Source organism: Delphinapterus leucas, chromosome 9, assembly GCF_059928025.1.
Source record: "Delphinapterus leucas isolate spDelLeu-1000000601 "Yukka" chromosome 9, BTC_Dleu_Yukka2, whole genome shotgun sequence".
In the NCBI taxonomy this organism is placed as follows: Eukaryota; Metazoa; Chordata; class Mammalia; order Artiodactyla; family Monodontidae; genus Delphinapterus; species Delphinapterus leucas.
The window spans coordinates 59500425-59515810 of record NC_143137.1 but is presented as its reverse complement, the minus strand read 5'-3'; the positions used below and the strand labels follow the sequence as shown (position 1 = coordinate 59515810).

The 15386-nt window shown below is 38.7% G+C and overlaps 1 long non-coding RNA gene across 1 annotated transcript in view; it reads left to right on the top strand.

The window, feature by feature from the left end:
• LOC111181326 (uncharacterized) overlaps nucleotides 1–15386 on the top strand; it is a 263813-nt gene that overhangs the window by 208744 nt on the left and 39683 nt on the right. Inside the window, exon 3 of the long non-coding RNA XR_016394320.1 lies at nucleotides 6405–6463. This is a non-coding gene — a long non-coding RNA (uncharacterized LOC111181326). The remainder of the gene's footprint in view (nucleotides 1–6404; nucleotides 6464–15386) is intronic.

Genomic DNA, 15386 nt, shown 5'->3' with positions numbered 1-15386 from the left:
GGGCCCAGAAATAATAGAGAGAATTTTGTTTGAATGGTTTGTAGTGTTCAGGCTAGAAACACATGTAGTTCAATTTCTAACATTTGGTTAAGAACAAAAAGCAAAAGTTCACAGATGGTTAGCGTAGCCTATTATATTATTTTACTAAGGTTCCTTGACTTTCTTCTTCTTTGAGGACTTAAAAAAATGCAACCTATTCTCTTTTAGATGTGGAGGTAAAAGGGGACCAAATTACTCAGTTCATCTGTAAATGAATTTAACAATAATACCTGCCTCACAGATTATCATGGGGATGATGCCAGGTAATGAAAGTGAAAGGACTCCACAAAATACCAAATGCAGTTCAATGTTAGTTAAACGCTATTATTACTCATTCCTTCCTTTATTCGTTCAGTAAAAACTTTTGAGCACCTAGTAGGTACTGAGCACTATTCTAGGTGAGAGAAATAGAGCGGTGAATAAGAAAGATATGATTTCAGCTCTACAGCAGTTTACACTGTAATGAGGGAGCCAGATGACAAGATGATTTTAGAGCATAATGAGTACTGTGAAAAATCTGAAGCAGGATAAAGTGATAGACAGTGGCTATGGCGTTCCTTTGGAAAAGTCCCTTTGGAAAAGTAATCTTTGCGCTGGAGACTGAATGAATTAAATGACGAGAAGTCAGCCATTGGAAGGACAATCCAGAAAGTGAGAAAAGCAAATGCAGTGGCCTAAGCTGGGCCCGTTTGAGGACAAGAGAAGACCACAGTGACTGGAGCGTGGTGAAGAGGGAGAGGGATACGAGGTGAGTCGAGAGAAAGGCAGTGGCCCAGCCTGGTAGGCCTTGCTAGGGTTTGGAATTTTATCACAAGAGCTACGGGAAAGCATTGGAGGATTTTAACAGGTAAGGAATATGTTCTGAATTGCATTTTTTTTTTCATCATTCTGGCTGCTGGGTAGAAAATGGAGAGAGGTGGTGTGGGGAGTGGCCAGAGTTGTAATGGAGACGCTAATTAAGAGGCTATTATGATAGCAGAGGTAAGATGAATGACGGCTGCACTAGGGTGGTTACATGAGAACAGAGAAAAGTAGGCATCCCAGCAGAGATGTCAAGCAGGAAGCTGCGTATATGACGTGGAGTTCAGGGGCAAGATTTGGGTTAGAGGTGTGAATGTGAAGGTCATCAGCAAACCAATGGTAGATAAATCCTTGGGGGCTGAATTGTCACACAGGGAGATCAGAGAGGGAGGAAGAGAGGGCCAGGACTGAGCTTGGGAATATCCCCAAATTTAGAGGAAAACAGAGGAGGAAAAGCCAGCAAAGGTGCAGTCAATGAACAGAGCAGGGGGAAATTCAAGAAAGGATGGTGTTCTGGTAGCCAAGAAAATAAAGTACTATGAAAAGGAAGGATTAGTCAATTGAGTCAAGTGCAACTGAAATGAAGAGGAAGATGACTACCTGAAGAATTCAGTGGATTTGATGACCTTGATAGGGAAACTAAAACCTGATTATAGTAGGCTACAAATAGACTTGAACTTGAGGAAGTGAAGAACGATTTTAGGCAATACTTCTTCAAAGTTTTATAGGAAGGATCAAAGAAATGAGACTTGGGTCAAAAAATATTTCTTTAAGTAGCTAATACTAGCTACTAGCTACCATTTTTTGCCCATTCACTATGTGCCAGTCACTACGTAATTTTATCTCACTGACATTTTAATCCTTAAAATTCTATCAGATAGATATAGTATAATTTACTGTTGACATGTGAGTCACCTGAAGCAAAGAGATAGGCTACCGGCCCAAGACCCTACAACAAGTAAATAGAGGAGCCAACATTGGAACACAGGTCTGTCCCCTTTCAAGGCCCATGGTCTTCCCATGAAACTCCAATAGCTACAGACCTACACTCTCAATCATATTCTCCAGCTAAATGTCTATAAAGCTGTGCCATGGATATTGACTCAATGTGTTAGTTAATATAATCTGTGCATGAAACATATCTGATTCCCACTGACCCTGGCTAATGATTTCATATAACTGGAAATTCAAAAGTGGGGCAGGCCCCAGGACAACATGAACAGCGGCTCATCAAGGACCTGTCTTCCTTCCTTCTCTGTGTTCTGCAATCTTCAGCCCTGGTCTCATCTTAGGCTGGTTCCCCTCATTCACACTGGATACCTTCTGGTGTAACATGCCATATGCTCCATTGTTTAAATCAAGAACAGATAGAAAACCTCTCTCTAAGCACAGAGCACAGCCGCAGTCTGTTTGAGCCAAGTGAAGCCATGTACCCCTTCGTCAGTCATTAGGGAACTGTCAGATATTGATTGGCTTAGACAAAACAAAACCTTTCTCTGGAACTGAGGGTCAAAGGATAAACTTTCAAAATCGGGTTCTATCGGGAAGGGATAGGAGATAGATATTGGATAAGAATGCCTAGGCTCTGCCTGCAGCTACAATCCTATTTAAGTCCTCTATGAAGGGCCAATTTACATGTGCCCTCTCCACAATAATTTAGGGAACACAGCAACAAACCCTGGAGAGTTATTAGAAATTTTGTCATATCCCTTTATAGCATTTCTGAATAAGGAATTCTGTCACATGTTCCCATGCTTCTTTCTATTTGCTGTTTTGACTGGGGGCCACTTCCAGGACCACTAATAATACTTTGTACTCAAGAAAAATGAATTGATCTACTGTTTGGATGGGGGTTTTCTTTAGCCTAAGGTTTAAGATGGTGAAATACTGAAGGGAATAACTTTGTCTTCTAACACTTACTTTGGTGTTCTTGACTTACACTTGGTGCTGAATAACAATGGTTGTCTGACCTTCCCTTGGAAAACATTGGAAGCTTTCAAATGCAACTATTGGTAAATGTTGGGTCATCTTTACACTTACATGTGTCACTAATGAGATACATATGGATATAGGCAAAATCAACGGTTTTTTTTTTTAAACACCTTTATTGGAGTATAATTGCTTTACAATGTTGTATTAGTTGCTCATGTATAACAAAGTGAATCAGCTATATGTATACATATATCCCCATATCTCCTCCCTCTTGCATCTCACTCCCACCCTCCCTATCCCACCCCTCTGGTGGTCACAAAGCACCGAGCTGATCTCCCTGTGCTATGCGGCTGCTTCCCACTAGCTATCTATTTTACATTTGGTAGTGTATATATGTCCCTGCCACTCTCTCACGCCCTTCCCCCTCACCGTGTCCTCAAGTCCATTCTCTACGTCTGCGTCTTTATTCCTGTCCGCCCCTGAGTTCTTCAGAACCTTTTATTGTTTTTGATTCCATATATATGTGTTAGCATACAGTATTTGTCTTTCTCTTTCTGACTTACTTCACTCTGTATGACAGACTCTAGGTCTATCCACCTCATTACAAATAGCTCAATTTCGTTTCTTTATATGGCTGAGTAATATTCCATTGTATATATGTGCCACATCTTCTTTATCCATTCATCCAATGATGGGCACTTAGGTTGTTTCCATCTCCGGGCTATTGTAAATAGAGCTGCAATGAACATTTTGGTACATGACTCTTTTTGAATTATGGTTTGCTCACGGTATATGCCCAGTAGTGGGATTCCTGGGTCATATGGTAGCTCTATTTGTAGTTTTTTAAGGAACCTCCATACTGTTCTCCATAGTGGTTGTACCAATTTACATTCCTACCAACAGTGCAAGAGGGTTCCCTTTTCTCCACATCCTCTCCAGCATTTATCGTTTGTAGATTTTTTGATATAGGCCATTCTGACCGCTGTGAGGTGATACCTCATTGTAGTTTTGACTTGCATTTCTCTAATAATTAGTGATGTTGAGCATCCTTTCATGTGTTTGTTGGCAATCTGTATATCTTCTTTGGAGAAACGTCTATTTAGGTCTTCTGCCCATTTTTGGATTGGGTTGTTTGTTTGTTTGATTTTGAGCTGCATGGGTTGCTTGTATATTTTGGAGATTAGTCCTTTGTCATTTGTTTGTTTGTAAATATTTTCACCCATTCTGAGGGTTTTCTTTTCATCTTGTTATGGTTTCCTTTGCTGTGCAAAAGCGTTGAAGTTTCATTAGGTCCCATTTGTTTACTTTTGTTTTTATTTCCATTTCTCTAGGAGGTGGGTCAAAAAGGATCTTGCTATGTCATAGAGTGTTCGGCCTATGTTTTCCTCTAAGAGTTTTATAGTGTCTGGCCCTTCATTTAGTTCTTTAATCCATTTTGAGTTTATTTTTGTGTATGGTGTTAGAGAGTGTTCTAATTTCATTCTTTTACATGTAGCTGTCCAGTTTCCCCAGTGCCACTTATTGAAGAGGCTGTCTTTTCTCCATTGGATATTCTTGCCTCCTTTATCAAAAATAAGGTGACCATATGTGCGTGGGTTTATCTCTGGGCTTTCTATCCTGTTCCATTGATCTATATTTCTGTTTTTGTGCCAGTACCATACTGTTTTGATTACTGTAGCTTTGTATTATAGTCTGAAGTCTGGGAACCTGATTCCTCCATCTCCGTTTTTCTTTCTCAAGATTGCTTTGGCTATTCGGGGTCTTTTATGTTTCCATACAAATTGTGGAATTTTTTGTTCTAGTTCTGTGAAAAATGACATTGGTAGTTTCATAGGGATTGCATTGAATCTGTAGATTGCTTTTGGGTAGCAGAGTCATTTTCACAATGTTGGTACTTCCAATCCAAGAACATGGTATATCACTACAACTGTTTGTATCGTCTTTAATTTCTTTCATCAGTGTCATAGTTTTATGCATACAGGTCTTTTGTCTCTTTAGGTAAGTTTATTCCTAGGTATTTTATTCTTTTTTTGCAGTGGTAAATGGGAGTGTTTCCTGAATTTCATTTTCAGATTTTTCATCATGAGTGTATAGGAATGCAAGAGATTTCTGTGTATTAATTTTGTATCCTGCTACTTTACCAAATTCATTGATTACCACTAGTAGTTTTCTGGTAGCATCTTTAGGATTCTCTATGTATAGTATCATGTCATCTGCAAACAGTGATAGTTTTACTTCTTCTTTTCCAATTTTCATTCCTTTTATTTCCTTTCATCACTGATTGCTGTGGCTAAAACTTCCAAAACTGTGTTGAATAATAGTGGTGAGAGTTGGCAACCTTGTCTTATTCCTGATCTGAGTGGAAATGGTTTCAGTTTTTCACCATTGAGAATGATGTTGGCTGTGGGTTTGTGATATATGGCCTTTATTATGTGGAGGTAAGTTCCTTCTATGCCTAATTACTGGAGAGTTTTTATCATAAACGGGTATTGAATTTTGTCAAAAGCTTTTTCTGCATCTATTGAGATGATCATATGGTTTTTCTCCTTCAGTTTGTTACTATGGTTTATCACATTGATTTGCGTATACTGAAGAATCCTTGCATTCCTGGGATAAACCCCACTTGATCATGGTGTATGATCCTTTTAATGTGCTGTTGGATTCTGTTTGCTGGTATTTTGAGGATTTTTGCATCTATGTTCATTAGTGTTATTGGCCTATAGTTTTCCTTCTTTGTGACATCTTTGTCTGGTTTTGGTATCAGGGTGTTGGTGGCCTTGTAGAATGAGTTTGGGAGTGTTCCTCCCTCTGCTATACTTTGGAAGAGTTTGAGAAGGATAGGAGTTAGCTCTTCTCTAAATGTTTGATAGAATTCACCTGTGAAGCCATCTGGTCCTGGGCTTTTGTTTGTTGGAAGATTTTTAATCACAGTTTCCATTTCAGTGCTTGTGATCGGTCTGTTTATATTTTCTATTTCTTCCTGGTTCAGTCTCGGAAAGTTGTGCTTTTCTAAGAATTTGTCCATTTCTTCCAGGTTGTTCATTTTATTGGCATATCATTGTTTGTAGTAATCTCTCATGATCCTTTGTATTTCTGCAGTGTCAGTTGCTACTTCTCCTTTTTCATTTCTAATTCTACTGAACTGAGTCTTCCCTCTTTTTTTCTTGATGAGTCTGGCTAATGGTTTATCAATTTTGTTTATCTCTCAAAGAAACAGCCTTTAGTTTTATTGATCTTTGCTATTGTTTCCTTCATTTATTTCTGATCTGTCTTTATGATTTCTTTCCTTCTGCTAACTTTGGGGATTTTTTTGTTCTTTCTCTAATTGCTTTAGGTGTAAGGTTAGGTTGTTCATTTTTGAAGTTCCTTGTTTCTTGAGGTAGAATAGTATTGCTATAAACTTCCCTCTTAGAACTGCTTCTGCTGCATCCCATAGGTTTTGGGCTGTCGTGGTTTTATTGTCATTTGTTTATTTTTTGATTTCTTCAGTGATCTCTTGCTATTTAGTAGTGTATTATTTAGCTTCCATGTGTTTGTATTTTTTACAGATTTTTTCTTGTAATTGATATCTAGTCTCAGCCTTGTGGTTGGAAAAGATCCTTGATACAATTTCATTTTTCTTAAATTTACAGGCTTGATTTGTGACCCAAGTATGATCTATCCTGGAGAATGTTCCATGAGCACTTGAGAAGTAAGTGTATTCTGTTGTTTTTGGATGGAATGTCCTATAAATATCAATTAAGTCCACCTTGTTTAATGTGTCATTTAAAGCTTGTGTTTCCTTATTTATTTTCATTTTGGATGATGTGTCCATTGGTGAAAGTGGCGTGTTTAAGTCCCCTTCTATGTTTGTGTTACTGTCGATTTCCCCTTTTATGGCTGTTAGCATTTGCCTTATGTATTGACGTGCTCCTATGTTGGGTGTGTAAATATTTACAACTCTTATATCTTCTTCTTGGATTGATCTCTTGATCATTATGTAGTGTCCTTCTTTGTCTCTTGTAATAGGCTTTATTTTAAAGTCTATTTTGTCTGATATGAGAATTGCTACTCCAGCTTTCTTTTGATATCCCTTTTCATGGAATATCTTTTTCCATCCCCTCACTTTCAATCAGTATGTGTCCCTAGGTCTGAAGTGGGTCCGTTGTAGACAGCATATAGATTCGTCTTGTTTTTGTATCCATTCAGCCAGTCTATGTCTTTCGGTTGGAGCATTTAATCCACTTACATTTAAGGTAATTTTCTATATGTATATTCCTATTACCATTTTCTTAATTGTTTTGTTTTTGTTTTTGTAGGCCTTTTCCTTCTCTTGTGTTTCCTGCCTAGAGAAGTTCCTTTAACGTTTGTTGTAAAGCTGGTTTGGTGGTGCTGAATTCTCTTAGCTTTGCTTGTCTGTAAAGGTTTTAATTTCTCTGTCAAATCTGAATGAGATCCTTGCTGGGTAAAGTAATCTTGGTTGTAGGTTTTTCCCTTTCATCACTTTAAATATGTCCTGCCACTCCTTTGTGGCTTGCAGAGTTTCTGCTGAAAGATCAGCTGTTAACCTTATGGGGATTCCCTTGTATGTTATTTGTTGTTTTTCCCTTGCTTCTTTTAATATTTTTTCCTTGTATTTAATTTTTATAGTTTGATTAATATGTGTCTTGGCATGTTTCTCCTTGGATTTATCCTGTATGGGACTCTCTGCACATCCTGGACCTGATTGACTATTTCCTTTTCCACGTTAGGGAAGTGTTCAACTATAATCTCTTCAAATATTTTCTCAGTCCCTTTTTTTCCCCTCTTCTTCTTCTGGGACCCCTATAATTTGAATGTTGATGCATTGAATGTTGATGCATTTAATATTGTCCCAGAGGTCTCTGAGACTGTCCTCAATTCTTTTCATTCTTTTTTCTTTATTCTGCTCTGCAGTAGTTACTTCCACTATTTTATCTTCCAGGTCACTTATCTGTTCTTCTGCCTCAGTTATTCTGCTATTGATTCCTTCTAGAGAATTTTTAATTTCATTTATTGTGTTGTTCATCATTGTTTGTTTGCTCTTTAGTTCTTCTAGGTCGTTGTTAAATATTTGTTTTATTTTCTCCATTCTATTTTGAAGATTTTGGATCATCTTTACTATCACTACTCTGAATTCTTTTTCAGGTAGACTGCCTATTTCCTCTTTCTTTGTTTGGTCTGATGGGTTTTTACCTTGCTCCTTCATCTGCTGTGTATTTCTCATTTTGCTTAACTTACTGTGTTTGGGGTCTCCTTTTTGCAGGCTTCCAGTTCATAATTCCCATTGTTTTTGGTGTCTGCCCCCAGTGGGTAAGGTTGGTTCAGTGGGTTATGTAGGGTTCCTGGTGGAGGGGACTGGTACCTGTTTTCTGGTGGATGAGGCTGGATCTTGTCTTTCTGGTGGGCAGGACCACGTCCAGTGGTATGTTTTGGGGTGTCTGTGACCTTATTATGATTTTATGAAGCCTCTCTGCTAATGGGTGTGGTTGTATTCCTGTCTTGCTAGTTGTTTGGCACAGGGTGTCCAGCACTGTAGCTTGCTGGTTGTTGAGTGGTACTGGGTCTTAGCTTTGAGATGGTGATCTCTGGGAGGGATTTTTCTGTTTGATATTACATGGGGCCAGGAACTCTGTGGTGGACCAATGTCCTGATCTCAGCTCTCCCACCTCAGAGGCTCAGGCCTCACACCCGGCTGAAGCACCAAGACCCTGTCAGCCACACAGCTCGGAAGAAAAGGGAGAAAAACAAAATAAATAAATAAAGTTATTAAAATAAAAATTATTAAAAAATGATAAAAAAAGGAAAGAAAGAAGAGAGCAACCAAACCAAGAAACAAATCCACCAATGATAACAAGCACTAAAAACTATACTAAAAAAAAAGAAAAAGAAAAACGGATATACAGATCCCTAGGACAAATGGTAAAAGTAAAGATATACAGACAAAATCACACTAAGAGATATACACATACACACTTACAAAAGGAGAAGAAGGAGGGCTTCCCTGGTGGCGCAGTGGTTGAGAGTCCACCTGCTAATGCAGGGGACACAGGTTCGTGCCCTGTTCCGGGAGGATCCCACATGCCATGGAGCGGCTGGGCCCATGAGCCATGGCCGCTGAGGCTGCGCGTCCGGAGCCTGTGCTCTGCAACAGGAGAGGCCACAACAGTGAGAGGCCCACATACCGCAAAAAAAAAAAAAAAAAAAGGAGAAAAAGGAAAAAAAAAAATATATATATATATATATTTAAAAAAAAAGGAAGAGAGCAACCAAATCCATAAACAAATCTACTGATGATAATAAACTCTAAATGCTAAACTAAGATAAACATAAAACCAGAAACAAATTAGATGCAGAAAGCAAACCCCAAGTCTACAGCTGCTCCCAAAGTACACCGCCTCAATTTTGGGATGATTCATTGTCTATTCAGGTATTCCCCAGATGCAGGGTACATCAAGTTGATTGTGGAGATTTAATCTGCTGTTCCTGAGGCTGCTGGGAGAAATTTTCCTTTCTCTTCTTTGTTCCCGCAGCTCCTGGTGTTCAGCCTTGGATTTGGCCCCGCCTCTGCATGTAGGTCGCCTGAGGGCATCTGTTCCCCGCCCAGACAGGACGGGGTTAAAGGAGCAGCTGCTAAGGGGGCTCTGGCTCACTCATGCTGGAGGTGAGGGAGGGGTACGGAATGCAGGGCGAGCCTGCTGCGGCAGAGGCCGGCGTGATGTTTCAACAGCCTGAGGTGCACCCTGTGTTCTCCGGGGGAAGTTGTCCCTGGATCACGGGACCCTGGCAGTGGCGGGCTGTACAGGCTCTCAGGAGGCGAGGTGTGGATAGTGACCTGTGCTTGAACACAGGTTTGTTGGTGGCTGCAGCAGCAGCGTTAGTGTTTCATGCCCGTCTCTGGTGTCTGTGCTGTTATCCGTGGCTCATGCCCATCTCTGGAGCTTGTTCTGAATTCCCTCTCCTCGTGCACCCACAACCACTGGTGTCTTGCCTCTCAGGCAGTTCCACACTTTTTCCTGGACTCCCTCCGGCTAGCTGTGGTGCACTAGCCCCCTTCAGGCTGTATTCACAGAGCCAACCCCACTCATCTCCCTGGGATCTGACCTCCGAAGCCCAAGCCTCAGCTCCCAGCCCCCACCCGTCCCGGCGGGTGAGCAGATAAGTCTCTCAGGCTGGTGAGTGCTGGTCGGCTCCGATCCTCTGTGTGGGATTCTCTCCGCTTTGCCCTCTGCACCCCTGTTGCTACGCTCTCCTCCGTGGCTCTGAAGCTTCCCCACTGCCACCCCCCGTCTCCACCAGTGAAGGGGCTTCCTAGTGTGTGGAAGCTTTTCCTCCTTCACAGCTCCCTCCCAGAGGGGCAAGCCCCGTCCCTATTGTTTTGTCTGTGGTTTTTCTTTTTTCTTTTGCCCTACCCAGGTATGTGGGGAGTTTCTTGCCTTTTGGGCTCTGAGGTCTTCTGCCAGCGTTCAGTAAGTGTTCTCTAGGAGTTGTTCACATGTAGATGTATTTCTGATGTATTTGCAGGGAAGAAGGTGATCTCCAAGTCTTACTCCTCCACCATCTTGAAGGTCCCTCAAATCAACAGAGTTTAAGTGAAAAATAGAAACAAATCCCATGGCAATCCTAAACAAAGATTTTTTTTTACTAAGATTTTCATATTATAGGAAAAACAGAGTAGCAGTCATACAAATTTTTTTTTTAATTTCCCAGTCCAACTTCATCAGATAATGTTCCACCATATGCTTAATTTAGTTTAAAAATTCAGTCAACTAAATGGGTAAGATAATTTCCTAATCTAAATATAATAATATTAAAGAGATAGTTTACATAATAATAGGATACATTTCTTTATTTATAACTTTAGTAGTATTTGATGAAGTACCTATAGGAAGTTCTCTAGGGAAAGAGAGAACTAACCTTTAGATTATTTACCATGTGCTAACTACTATACCTATTGCTATATTTGCATTAACTTGCTTAGCACTCACTGCTATCCTGCAAGATATAACCTATATTCAATATAGAAATGAGAAGACTTTGGCTCAGAGTTTAATAAAACCTATTCAGGTTTACATAGAAATAATGATGGAGTAATAAGTTGGGCCTCAGGTCAGTCTGTCTAAAGAACAAATATTCTTCTTACTTCTTTATACCACCTGTTTTACATAAGCTAGAGGAGACCATTCCCCATCCCACACAAGGCTGAGTACCATATGATACACTTCCATAATATGCATTGTAGGAAACTCCTATAGGATTTAACACATTTGTTTAGTGACAGATTCCCATGTAGAATCTAGTCAATAGGCTCCATGAGGTCAGATCCTCAGTCTGATTATCACTTTATAAATTCCTGTATCTCACACTCAGAATTTGAGTCCTTAGTCAAAATCTGTTAACTGGCAGCCTTAAAAGAACATCTTTATAATTTAAAGAAAATACTAGGCAAGAATACAATGATTCAAGATCTACAAAGCAAGCTACAGTCTGTCAGAGAAAAATTATCTTAAAAAGCAGCCCATGTCAATCCCCCTTGAACTCTTGGTGGGAATGTAAATTGATACAGCCACTATGGAGAACAGTATGGAGGTTCCTTAAAAAGCTAAAAATAGAATTACCATATGACCCAGCAATCCCACTACTGGGCATATACCCAGAGAAAACCATAATTCAAAAAGACACATGCACCCCAATGTTCATTGCAGCACTCTTTACAATAGCCAGGTCATGGAAACAACCTAAATGCCTTTCGACAGATGAATGGATAAAGAAGATGTGGTACATATATACAATGGAATATTACTCAGCCATAAAAAGGAATGAAATTAGGTCATTTGTAGAGACGTGGATGGACCTAGAGACTGTCATACAGAGTGAAGTAAATCAGAAAGAGAAAAACAAATATCGTATGTTAACACATATATATGGAATCTACAAAAATGGTAGAGATGAACCAGTTTTCAAGGCAGAAATAGAGACACAGATGTAGAGAACAAACATGGACACCAAGGGGGGAAAGCAGGGTAGGGGGGATGAATTGGGAGGTTGAGATTGACATATATACACTAATATGTATAAAATAGATAACTAATAAGAACCTGCTGTATAAAATTTTTTTAATAAAATTTTAAAAACGCATACCCCCCCCCAAAAAAAAGCAACCATGTCTGATACAACCCTAAAGCAGACTCTGTCAGGTCTGTGGAAGCCAAAATATTCTGTGCCTATCATTCCTGCCATCCCTGGTCACCACCCCAAAATGTACACACATCCAGACAGCTATCCAGTCAGCTCACTCCTTCATGCTCTGTGCTTCCTCTCTTCTGACCCAACCTCTATCCTCCTTTCCTTCCAAACCATCCCACTGCAAAACCCTATGTACATTATTCCAGAGTAAACAGATTCCCTTCTACCCTCAGCTGCTACACAGAACACTTCTTATACTTCCTTGCTTTACTAAAATTTGGTGCATCTCCCAAGGCCACTACTTCTTTGGTTGCCCTTTCAAGGGCCATCTTCCCGTATGCCATATTCCATAGCTGTCTCCCAAATACCATGTTACATAGCTCTAAGGCTTGGGCTTTGCATTCTTTTCACTCACCAGTGCATTTTTTAAACCATTATTTCCCAGTCCTTAAGTTTAAAAGATATGTTTGTCATTTGAGGTTCATGTTGTTTAACATATCATCAATTCCTCCTAAACCATCCACCACTAACCACCCACCTGGTCATGGTCTTAATCAAAGCTTTTGGCCTCTGTATCATAATGGTCCTCTCCACCCCAAGTCTCTTCCAGAGATCCCAATTAAAATCCATGTATAGTAGCTACTTTCAGCTCTTTAAAGTCCTTCATTCCTGCTATGCCTGTCCTTGGATTTCAATTCTCTCCTGTCTCTACTTTATTTTTTACTTAGTCTACACCTCATGATCTATCATGTCACCCCTCTCATAATACTCTTCTCAACAACCTTGCCCCATATCCTCCCATCACACTATCCTCGGAAACCCCACCTTTAACTTCTATGATCTACCAGGCAGTGTTGGAAAATGTAAGTTCACAGTGCATATTGGCATCCCTTCATATTCTAGATCTTTGATTTTCACTTGGTTTTTAGCACTGCCTGTAAACCATATATTCCTAGTCAGCAATCTCCTCTTGTCAAATACTAGTAATAATTTTAAAACTTCATCAGTCTTCTCAGGCAACATGCCTCAAACCTCCTATCTCACTCTTAAGACATGACCTCACCTCCTACTTTAGGAAGAATGAAGAGACAATCCTATGAGAATTTCTTTAGCTTCCCACTCTCAGATCTACAAGACTAACTAAATCTATCCTTGTCTTTTTCTTCTTTCTGTCTCACTGGAAGAGTTTCCCCTCCTGAGGCTGATCCTTAAACTTATGCTTTGACTTCCAACTAAGTTTTCTAACCAACCCACTGCAACTACTCTTACCAGTTACCAATGACTCCTTGTTGCTATTCAGTGGATGGGGTTCTGTTCTTAACTTACTTGATTTCTGTGAACCTCTTTCTCCTTCTTGGAACACTTTCTTCTATTAATTTTTATAACATCACACTCTCCTGGTTTTCCTACTACATACCTGTCCATTCCGCAGTATCTTCCTCTACCTGCCCTACAAGCGTTGTTCTACTATAAGGCTCCATCCTTGGTTATCTTCTCACTCTACATATTTTTGCTGAGTAATTTCACCCATTCCTATAACCTCAACCACCATCAATATCAGCAGTCTTTAAATTTGTTATCAGTCCATTTGAGAATCTGATGAAAATTCTGGGCCTTGTCCCTAAAAACAAGTGCAGAAGCAGAAATTTTTCCAAACCATTTTAGGAGGTTCATGGACACCCTGAAACCTATTGATTGACCTTTCCGGATTTCCTGATCTACAGTGCTAACAACCCCCAAACCTTCATCTCCATCCATGTCTCTTAGACAAGACTTATATATCACACTGCCAACTTGATATCTCTAATCAAATATTCCACCAGCACCACACACTCAACATATTTAAAACCTACTATTTTCTTCCTACCCTAAACCTGACACCTACAGATTTGCTTTTTTTATCATTCAATACGGTTTTCTTTATTGTGTCTTGTGCAATTCTTGTTAAGTTTATTCCCAGATATTTTAAATTGTTTCCATTGAGAATGAGATATATTTCCCATTTCTATTTCTAGGTGCTTACTGCTAGCACAGAAAAAACGCTATTTTTTTTATATTTATCAAATATTCAGGTATCTTGTTAAATTTTACTAGCATTTTTACTATAGTCTCTTGGATTTTCTAAATATAAATTCAAAGAATCGGCAAAAAAAGCTAGTTTGTTTTCCTTTTCTAATATGTATGATGATTATTCAATGTTCTTGTCTTATTGCATTTGCTAATCTGGCTACTGAAAGTGTGGAATCAATAGTATTGGCATCATCTAGGAGCTTATTAAAGATGAAGAATCTCAGCCCCATCCCTAGACCTACTAAATCATAAGCTGCATTTTAAAGATCTCCAGGTGACTCATGTACACAGTAAAAATTGAGCATACTGCTATAGAATATTCAAGACAATATTGAATAATAATGATAGTAGCTTGCATTATCTATTTACTGGTTTAAATTGAAATGGGCTCTATGTTTCATCATCTAAATGATTTTGGTAAATGTTTTTTATAACACAAAAATAATTTTTTCTCTTGCTCTCTTAGAATTTTTTATTTAGAATGACTGCTTAATCAGAGTTCTTTATTATCAAATTTCTTTATATATGATAATATGTAAAATTTCTTTATATATATGATAATATAGTCTTTCTACCTTGATTAAGTTAATATAATTAATTACATCAACAAATGGTTCAGTTACACCAACAAAGTTAATGTATCTTTTGATATATTACTCGATTCTATATCTTAATATTTTATTTTAATTTTTTCTTCTATATCCATAAACAACTTGTCTCTAGCTTTCTTTATTGGTTTGAGGTATCAAATTGTAGCTGTTTTTATAAAATGATTTGGGAACTATATTTGTCATCTTTGTCAGTAGACAGGAACAATTGTTGGCAAACCTAGTTTGCACATTAGAATTACCTGGGGGGCTTTAGAGAAATATTAATGTTCAGGCCTATCTCTTAGAGATTCTGATTCAAGTAGTCTGGGACTCACCAGAAAACAGTATTTTTAATTAAATTAAAATTTTAAAAAACAGCTCCACAGGTGATTCTAGTGAGTCTTTAGGACTGAGAAATACTGGTCTAAAATCCTTTAAATAACTTGAGAAGATTAAGTACAATTTAGCCATTATCTTGTCAATGGGTGCTATTTAGTCACCTTCTCAGTTTCTTTTAATGTAATTGTTCCATTAAAACTTCCCATTTCTTTTTAAATGATTTTAATAAACTTATATCTTGTTCTCTATGAGGTTAAGGACATTTCTTTCTATTCTCATTTTTCTGAGAGTTTTTCTTTTTTTAATCATGAATGGATGTTCAATTTTGTCAAAGGCTTTTTCTGCATCTCTTGAGATGATGATGCAGTTTTACTTCTTTAGTCTGTTAATATGATGAATTACATTGATTGACTGTGAAATGTTGAACTAGCC